The 9,813-nt window shown below is 47.7% G+C and overlaps 1 protein-coding gene and 1 long non-coding RNA gene across 37 annotated transcripts in view; one reads left to right on the top strand and one right to left on the bottom strand.

Moving 5' to 3' along the window:
* Window positions 1-572: 572 nt before the first annotated feature.
* Window positions 573-7,759, bottom strand: LOC147995758 (uncharacterized). Its single transcript, XR_015684721.1, has 2 exons — window positions 6,759-7,759; window positions 573-1,513 (listed from the first exon to the last, which is right to left on the bottom strand). It is a non-coding gene; the product is annotated as an uncharacterized LOC147995758 (long non-coding RNA).
* Window positions 7,760-8,290: 531 nt separating this feature from the next.
* Window positions 8,291-9,813, top strand: part of Bcl2l1 (Bcl2-like 1) — a 51,036-nt gene continuing 49,513 nt past the window's right edge. For 10 of the 36 annotated variants that reach the window (XR_015681614.1, XR_015681617.1, XR_015681615.1 and 7 more), the window contains exon 1: window positions 9,344-9,566. The gene's annotated coding sequence lies outside the window, so the exon portion shown is untranslated. 36 annotated transcript variants of the gene reach the window in all.

The following is a 9,813-nucleotide window of genomic DNA, read 5'->3' as shown; positions in this document are numbered from 1 at the left end:
GGCCTTACAGAAGGCCCAAATGATAACAGTAACACGGGAGTAACCACCTGCCGATGCTCCTGTCTGCCCCTGTCAATACACGATGTGGGTAAAGTACTTACATGGAACAAACAGAAATCAGAATATACAATTCTTAAATAAAAGAAAGAGAACCTGTGGAAGGAGGAGAGATGGCTTCTTCTGCTAGGACTTGAGTTTGATTCCCAGCACCTATGTTGGTGGCTTATGACCACCTGTAACTCCAAGGAATCTGAAACCTTCTTGGCAGACAGACATACAGACACATGGTTTGTGTTGTTGTTTTGTTTTTTTAGATAGGGTTTTTCTGTGTAGCTCTGACATTCCTGGAACTTACTATGTAGACGAGGTTGGCCTTGAACACATAGAGATCCATCTACCTCTGCCTCACAAGTGCTGAGATTTAAAGGCATGCACCATCATGCCCAGCCATGAGGATTTAAAAAATAAAATAAAAATTTGTGTGACACAGGACAAAACTCAACAGAAAAAAAAAAAGAAGTTGTCTTAGTTAGGGTTGTATTGCTTTGAACAGACTCCATGACCAAGGCAAGTCTTATAAGGACAACATTTAATTGAGGCTGGCTTAGAGCTTCAAAGGTTCAGTCCATTATCACCAAGGTGGGAGAATGGCAGCTTCGAAGCAGCCATGGTATGGGCCAATCTGAGAGTTCTACATCTTCATCTGAAGGCTGCTAGTGGAAGATTGACTTCCAGGCAGTTAGGATAGGGTCTTAAAGCCCACACCTACAGTGACACACCTACAAGGCCACACCTCTAAATAGTGCCACTCCCTTGACCAACCATATTGAAACCATGACAAAAGTGAAAACAGGCAGTTCTCAGGAGAATATCTTCAGGACACCAAAGACTAAGAAGAAGCCTGGCACGGTGGCACTCTCCTACAGTCCCAGCTCTCGGGAGCTTAAGGTAGGTCCGTGTGTCCCAGACCAGCTTGGGCAACCAGCAAGACCCTGCCTCTGAGTCCTGAGGGTACAGGCATGCCCAGTATAAGAATAAGATTTTGTCCGGTGCTGTTAGGTCTCAACCCCATGACAAAAGACTGAGATGCCTTTTAACATATCAAGGTGGACACTGGCTGCCAGTCTACCTGCTATAGGGTCCTCCTAGCTGGCAAACCCTACCCGATACCCAAAACTCTCCAGCCCAGTAACTGGGCTTTAAGACCCCATCCTTCCCGCAGCTCCTCTGACTCCTACGTAACTCAGTCATTTTGGCTGAGCTGGCCTCTTGGCAGTCACTCCTGGTTCCCACTCTCCTGGCCTCTTGGTGTCAGGCTCTCCTCTGCCATCTTCTCTCATGGTTCCACTCAGTCTGCTGGTCACTAGTTGTAGTAGAGGGGCTGGAGGGATGACTCAACGGAAACAGCACTTGTGGCTCTACCAAAGGACTAAGTCTGATTCCTTGCACCATATCCAGAGATGCACGGTTGCCTGTAACTCCAGTTCCAGGAGATCTGATGTTCTCCTCCGACCTGTTCAGACATAGAGTCACAGACACACATACAAATACATTGAACATTGAAAATACATCTACAGTCAGCATGTTTTTAAAAGTAGTGGCCAAGGCTGGAGAGATGGCTCAGTGATCAGGAGTACTCGCTGCTCTTCCAGAGGACTTGGGTTTGACACTTAGCATCCACACAGAAGCACATGGAGTCACTAACTGTAATTGCACCTTCAAGAGATCTGATGCTCTCTTCTGGCTTCTGCAGGCACCAGGCTCTCTCACGGTACACAGATAAACATGTAGGTAAAACACCCATACATATAATAAAATAAAATTTAAAAATATCACTTTTACACACATAATAAAATAAAATTTAAAAATATCACTTTTAGCCTGGCTGCAGCGGTGCACACCTAGCACTCAGGTTAGGACAGATGAATCTCAGAGAGTTTTAGGCCAGCCTGGTCTACAGAGAGAGGACAGCTAAGGCTAAACTGAGAAACCCTGTTTAAAAAAAAAAATTAAGTAGAGGTAGAATTTGGGGATGGGCAGGAAAAGTATAGTCCTCCCTCTTATTCAATACACCTTTAAATTCATTGTGGTAGATAGATAGATTGATAGATAGTTAGATAGATAGACAGGCAGACAGAGTAGTGATAGAGACGGGTTTAGCCATTATACGGGGAAATTGGCATGTATTAAAAGGCCAGCCATGATGCCTAATACAGTGACACATGCCTTTAACTTCGTTCAGTCCAGGGAGACAGGTATTACTGGTCATTCTGGTCTACATAGTGAGAGGGTTTCTCTATTTAGTCCTGGTTGACCCAGAACTCAATGTGTAGACCAGGCTGGCCTCAAATTCTTAGAGATCCTCTACCTCCGAAGTGCCGGTATTAGAGGTGTGCCACCAAGCCCAGCTTTATTTCCTATTTCTCTTATTTTTAGCCAAGAATGAATGTTTCTTTATAGGGGCTGGGGGAAGGGCTGGGAAGAAAAAGAGGAAGAAAGGAAGGAGGAAGGTGACCCCAATCTCTGTCCTTATGGTGCTGACATTCTAGTGAATAGACAGATCTCAAACATGAGAGATAAGTAACTGTAAGGGACGTAGTAACTTAGGAGGTGAGCTATGTAACACATGCTGGTTTGTCCTGAGGACGTTTGTCAGGATGAAGAGACTGGCCGGGTTGGATACAGGCAGTAGACAAGGAAGAGCAAGGTCTGCCTAAGCCATGGCTGCCCCGTGGACATGCAGCACTGAACCAGCAGGTGCATGCAGGGCTGGGGATCAGTCAAGCTCAGCCGGGAACAAAGGGTACCTTTGTTTACAGGGAAGGTGCAACCTCTGTATGTTCCAGCCTGTGTGTTCAATCCCTGGCAAACAGTGACTGATGGAAAGAACGAATGAAGGAATGAGCAGAACCATTCATTGGTTCATACCAGAAGGCCCAAGTCCTTCCAAATTAAGAAGTGAGCCTGGCCCACGGGACTCCGTGCCTGTTATTTCTTCTATATCCGCTGAGGTCTAGAACTCAGTGCAAATGCCCTTCCTAGATGATCAGGAGGCAAGGAGGTCTGAAATCACTGAAGCAGATTTTTAGTGCTGGCAAGAAACATGGGGCATGTGTGGTCTACTCCACCCGCAATTTTTGGCATCACTGAAGGCGGAGGCCAAGAACAGATATAAGGAAATCAGTGCCCAGTCTGCTGCACTATACAATAGTTTCAGAATTAGAAACCACCCAAATCTTCCTAAGTAAGGGAATATTTCATGAAACTGCCTAGAGCACAACAGTAAGTAGCTCTCAAAGTCTTCCAAGCTGGGTGGTAGTGGTGCATGACTTTGATCCCAGCACTCGGGAAGCAGAGACAGGCAGATCTCTATGAGTTTGAGGCCAACCAGGTCTGCAGAGTTAAGTTCTAGGACAGCCAGGGCTACACGAGAAACCCTGTCTTGAAAAAACAAACAAAGAAAGAAAGAAATAAAGTAAAAATAAAAAACTAAAATAAAAACCAGCAACCCTACATATACACGTTTTGTTGTGTTGTTGTTGTGTTGTTGTTGTTGTTGTTGTTGTTTTCCAAGGCAGGATTTCTCTGTCCAACTCTGGCTGTCCTAGAACTCATGCTGTGGACCAGACTGGCCTAGAGATCTGCCCGCCTCCACCTCCCAAGTACTAGGATTAAAGACGTGTGCCATCACATCAGCAGACAACAGCAAATAAATCTTTAAAAAATAAGAAAAAGAAGTTGAATAGAAAAGCCAACAAGGGGCTGGGGATTTAGCTCAGTGGTAGAGCGCTTACCTAGGAAGCGCAAGGCCCTGGGTTCGATCCCCAGCTCCGAAAAAAAGAACCAAAAAAAAAAAAAAAAAAAAAAAAAAAAAAAGAAAAGCCAACAAAAAGACAAGCAACATGAGAACATTTACCACAACTAAAAGCATAATAAATTCAAGCGCAAGGCCCTGGGTTCGGAAAAGAAAAAAAAAAAAAAGCATAATAAATTGTTCAGCCCACTCACAGCAACAGTCAATGAAAGATTGCTTTTCTGTGGTGTTTTGTTATTGTTTTGTGTTGCCTAAATTTTGAGGGCTGCTAATTAATACGTGCAGGGCCTCTTGTAATACAGGCAGGACTGGAACATCTTTTGCTCAGAGGATGATGACCTTGAACTCCAGAGATTATAGGTCTAGATGCCTTTCAGTTTTAACCTACCCATAACTGGCAAGGATTAAAACAAAATAAAACAAACAAACAAAACTGGACAAGGCTGGAGGTAGAGCACAGCAATAAAAAGTTCATCTGCTGTGTGAGAGCTTGGGTTCCCACCAACACACGAGTGCCCACGTGTACACACTTCATAATACACTGTGATCTTGCCATGTAAAGAGCTGACACAGCACACTTTACTAATGAAGCTACGACAATTGCTATACAGAACACTTTGCTAATATTTATTAAGGTCAAAACAGACTCATCTGCTCATACGCTGATAATTGGACTTCTAGGAATTTTTATCTTAAAAAAAAAAAAAAGAAAAGAACTTTTGGGGCTGGGGATTTAGCTCAGTGGTAGAGCGCTTACCTAGGAAGCACAAGGCCCTGGGTTCGGTCCCCAGCTCCGAAAAAAAGAACCCAAAAAAAAAAAAAAAAAAAAAAAGGAATTTTTATCTTACAAATGCCAACATATGCAGAACACAGATAAGACAAATTATAGTATTATTTTTAATGGGAAAAGATTGGAAACTACCTAAATGTTCCCCAAGGCGGGAAATGGGCGATTAAATGATGACGTATCCCTATAAAGTTAATGTTTCTAGGTTTCTAGCTTTCTGTTTTGTTTTGTTTTGTTTTTAAAGACATGGTCTGACTCTGTTGACCAGGCTGGCCTCAAACACACAGAGACCCACTCGCTTCTTCCTCCCGAGTGCTCAGACTAAAGGTGTGGCACCAGAGCTACCGGTGCTCCGTGGGTTTGGTTTGGTTTTCTTTGTTTTTAAGAACTTAGGGAGCTGGGGATTTAGCTCAGTGGTAGAGCGCTTGCCTAGCAAGCACAAGGCCCTGGGTTTGGTCCCCAGCTCCGAAAAAAAGAAAAAAGAAAAAAAATTTAGAAAACCAGGCCAGTGAGATGGCTCAGCAGGTAACAGCACTCAACCCTAACACCATAAATTTGATCCCCAGAACCCACACATACAAGCCAGTTTGGCCATTTACATGTGTACATGTGTAATCCCAGTCAGAACACTCTGACAGCAGGGTGGGAAGCAGAAGCCAGGACAATGAGACCTTGCCTCAAAAACAAAGAAAACAAGCAAGTTGGGAAAAAAAACCTACCCTCTAACATTGCTCTCTGATCTCCGGATCACTAAGGTTCTCTTTTTCTTTAGATTTTATATGTATGAGTGTTTTGCCTGCACGCGTAGTGTACCACATGCATGCCTGTGTAGTGGGGAGGAGGTCACATCCCCTGGGACTGGAGTTACAGATGGTTGTGAGCCACTATGTGGATGTTGGGACCTGAATCTTGGTCCTCTGAAAGAGCAAAATAAGTGCTCTAAACCACTGAGCCATCTCTCCTACCCCACATAATACCCATTGATCAAATAAAATCAGTCACCAAAGACTGAATCACTGGTTATAATGGGTTAGACATTTGTACAAGTCCCTTTTAAAAAAAATACACTTACTTACCAGGTGGCCTGGGAGGCAGAGGCAGGCAGATTTCTATGAGTTCAAGGCCAGTGCTAGACAGAGAGACCCTGTCTCGAAAAACAAAATACCCCATTTATTTGTTAAGAAGAAAAGGTTATTAGTGGTCTGGTCTGGGGACGGAGCTGATTTAAAATTACCCTCTGACTATGAGCACGAAAGAGGGTGAGCACACATCCCTAGGCCGCAGTCAGGCCTTACGGTGGGGAGATTTGAGAGCACTAAGGATCACACCAGAGGCATCTCGGCAGTGCTGACGAGAGGCCATCATAGAAATACTAAGGAGGTAGCTTAAGGTAAATGGGTAAAAGAGCTGCTATGGAGGAGGGAGGGGAAGAGAAAGAGAATGAGAAAAAAACCAAGAGCAAAACAGCCAGAGAAAACAGAGAGAAAGAGACATCGCTTAACCTTTACAAAGCTAGAAGCTAAGGGGCCTGGCTATGGCTCAGGGAAGAAATACAACAGCATATTTATTTACAAATTCCTGTTAACAGCCTTACAATAGAGCAGCAGGAGGGGAAGGGAGTGACAGACCAGGTCCCATGATCTAACACGTGCATACGTGGGTGCGAGCATGCATGTATACACCTTATCAGGGGCTGGAGGGGGGGGGGACAATTTGGAGTTAGTTCTCTCCTTTCAGTATGTGGATTCCAAGATGGAAGTCCAGCGGTCAGGCTAATGGGCAAGCATCTTTATAGGATGGTGGACAGCTCCTATCCCTCATTTAACCTTCAGGCCATAGCAGTAAAGCCGGAGACCTGCCTGCTCTCTTTGCTAACAGGGGAACACGTGAGGCCAACAGAGGTGAAGTGGTGAAGGACACACACACACACACACACACACACACACACACACACACGCACGCCATTTGGATCCCGAGAGAGATCCCAAAGCAGTTCATGACTTTGGATTTAGACTAGCCTGGGTCCATTCCGATCCAGCACCTCTCTTTTTTGTCTCATAGCCACCCCTGCTTACACACACACAATCTTTCTTACTTCAGGTAATTTCTTAATTTCTCTTAGTCTCTGCCTCCTTCGGCTGGTTTAATTACACCCACCTGAGATGACTGCGGCTCAGAGAAGATAACGAGATTGAAACAATTCTGGTGTGTCCGCTCCCACACGGGCTCAGCTCTCCACCACACAGTCAGTCAAGGGGTTTCCTAAAAGGGTGGAATGAACTCTGTGGCCAACAGTGTATTCTGCCACGTCTTCGGAGGACGGTGAGTTGCTATCTCCAGACTGACAGGTGATGTGTGGAGGAGCAGTTTCTTCCTGATGCCATGTTGTTCCACAGTCAGGAATCAGCAGAGAAAAGAGAGCGCCTGTGGTACGTTGTGGACATCTGCACACCAGGAGGCTGAGATCCCAGTAGCTCTCAGTCCACAGAAGCTGAACTGCTGCTATGAGTTCAAGGTCAAGGGCAGCCCAAGTTAAACAGCTACATAACTAGACCCCGTATAAGAAGAATGAACTTGCCTCACCAGCTGAGGATGGGAGTTCCACTCCTGAACACGATTTACTCCTAAAAGTTGTCCTCAGACCTCCAGATAAACATGGTGGCCCATACACACCCACACTCACGTGCACATACCCCAAAATAAAATAAACTTTTGAAAAACTGAGTTACTGCTAGAGTTATCCGGTAGAAAGCCTGACTACCATGCACAAAGCTCTGGGTTTGATCCCCAGCAACACAAAAACTGTGTATAATAGCGAGACAGAAGAGGTGGCTCAGTTGTTAAAGGCTGGGCTCACAAACAAACATATGCTACATAGTTCGAGATGGTGTAAATAAATGTCTTTCTACTGCACTGGCCAGCCAGAGTCGGGGTTTGCATTTTTTTTTTTTTTTTGGTTCTTTTTTTCGGAGCTGGGGACCGAACCCAGGGCCTTGCGCTTCCTAGGTAAGCGCTCTACCACTGAGCTAAATCCCCAGCCCCGGGGTTTGCATTTTTAAAAGGATCATTCACTCATTCACTCTAAAGCAAATCTCGTTTCACCATGATTATCACAATGTCAGGATTTTCTCCCCTTAGAGTTTACCTTGCGTATTTTCCTAGTTGGATATTGCCTCCACCCCTAAGGTATAAGTCTTCATAAAAACAGAGACCTTGGGGTTGGGGATTTAGCTCAGTGGTAGAGCGCTTGCCTAGCAAGCGCAAGGCCTGGGTTCGGTCCCCAGCTCCGAAAAAAGGAAAAGAAAAACAAAAAACAAAAACAGAGACCTTGCCTTGCCTCGTTCATAACCGTCTTCAACAATCCAAAGGCTTTCTAGTCTTCAGACTTTTCAAGTAATATCGATACACAGTCAATGAAAGGTCAATGCTGCTGTCTATTTGTAAAGTGAGGGGGGGAAATACACAAGTTGGGAAACCTGTCCGATGTCGGACACCCAGGAAAAAGCACTTTTTCTGTAGTATACAAACGGATAGATGGATGAAGGAACTAGATTGATGGAATGTGAACCATTAGCGTTCCATGCGCCTGCGCTTCCTCAAATCGCTCGCCAGGGGGCGCTGCTCTCCCACGTCTCAACGCCAGTCCCTCCTGGCGCGCACTCCTTTTGCGTCTCGGGCTCGCGCGCGCTGCCGCGGCACCGGAAGTGACTGCGCTTGCAAGTTCCCCCGGTCTCTTCAGGGGAAACTGAGGCCGGCTTCTCCGGGAGATTCGGCACGAGCAGTCAGCCAGGTAGGCCAACCCAAGTCCGCGGCGTACTTCCCAGCCGCAAAACGCCCTCGTATCTGGAAGCCACTGGGCCGATGAAGGGGGGATGTGGCCCCCCACGGCTCGCTGGGCTCTCAGGTGAGGGCGCCGCCTCCCCTGTGCCTGACAGGCGCTTCGCCCAATGGGAGCCTTGGCCGTCCCGCTTCCGTGCCGACTCGACCCGCGGATTGGCTAAGCTGGGGCGGGCCGCGGGGCGAGACCCCTCCTTCCAGAGAGGTCTAGGGGGCGCCCCTGAGGGAGGGCGGTTGCCTAGCAACGGGGCGGTGGCTCGGCGGGTACCCGGCCTAGGGGAGCGCGAGCAGTAAGCGAGGCCTCAGCCCACCCACCCGGGGCTCCAACGCGTAGCGGCCTCCGGTCCTGGAGCCCTGCAGGGGGCTCCAGGAGGCCGCCTTGGGTCGGGTCTCAAGAAAACGAGGTCTCCGCTGTGGGAGCCTCAACCCTTCTTCCTGGCCAGTGGCGGGGCTCAGCGCCTCCCTCTCACCCCGTCTTTGTGCGGGGTGCCGGCGGCCATTGTGTCCGGGCGCGGAATGGAGGACCTGGCAGTCCCCCAGTGCTATGTCCAGAGCCTTTGGGGAATTCAAAGACAACTAGCGGTGTTTGTGGGGGGTCTCCAGCCTACTCCTCTTGGAAAGGCCCGGGAGTGGTCTTTCCGAAATCAGATCGCAGATCCGAGGCCGTCTCCCCCTCCCCGCGTCCCTGCGCGAAACCTTGAGATTCACTGAGAAGTCCCTTTAGGGTTTCGGAAGCCTCATCCAGGGCTGGTACTTAAATAGAAAGAAAGAAAGGAGGGGTGGGGGGAAATTACACTAAACCCATACCTCCGGGAGAGTTCTCCTGGCTCCCAGTAGGAGGCGAGAGCCAAGGGGCGTGCTAGAGCGAGGGGGTTGGGCTCCCGGGTGGCTGGAGGCTGCGGAGCAGAGAGGCCGCCCTCGATCTGGGCGATGGAGGAAGCAAGCGAGGGGGCAGGTTCCTAAGCTTCGCAATTCCTCTGGCCTGCCTACCAGGTCGCATGATCCCGGCCGGGACCGGGGTTTTTTGCTGAGTTACCGGCGACCCAGCCACCACCTCCTCCCGACCTATGATACAAAAGACCTTCCGGGGGCTGCACCTGCTCTCTGTCGCCGGAGATAGATTTGAATGTAGGTGGTGGTGGTGGGGATGTGCCAATGGGGGTGACTTTTGGAGAAAGGCATTTCGGAGAAAAGGGGGTGGGTGGTTGTAGTAAAAAGAGGCTGATGAAACAATTCAAAGCTTGCTGGTCCTTTCAATTTGACTTCATTGAAGTCTCTTAGAACCTGGACTCAGACCTTCATAAGAGCCACAAAGAAACCAATTCTGGTAACTGGGGGAGGAATGGGGATTTTGTAAGGTAAATGACATGCATAT

The sequence above is a fragment of the Rattus norvegicus genome, chromosome 3 (genome assembly GCF_021556685.1).
Source record: "Rattus norvegicus strain SHRSP/BbbUtx chromosome 3, alternate assembly SHRSP_T2T, whole genome shotgun sequence".
In the NCBI taxonomy this organism is placed as follows: Eukaryota; Metazoa; Chordata; class Mammalia; order Rodentia; family Muridae; genus Rattus; species Rattus norvegicus.
The sequence above is the reverse complement of the archived record's forward strand: the minus strand, read 5'-3'. Positions and strand labels throughout refer to the sequence as shown.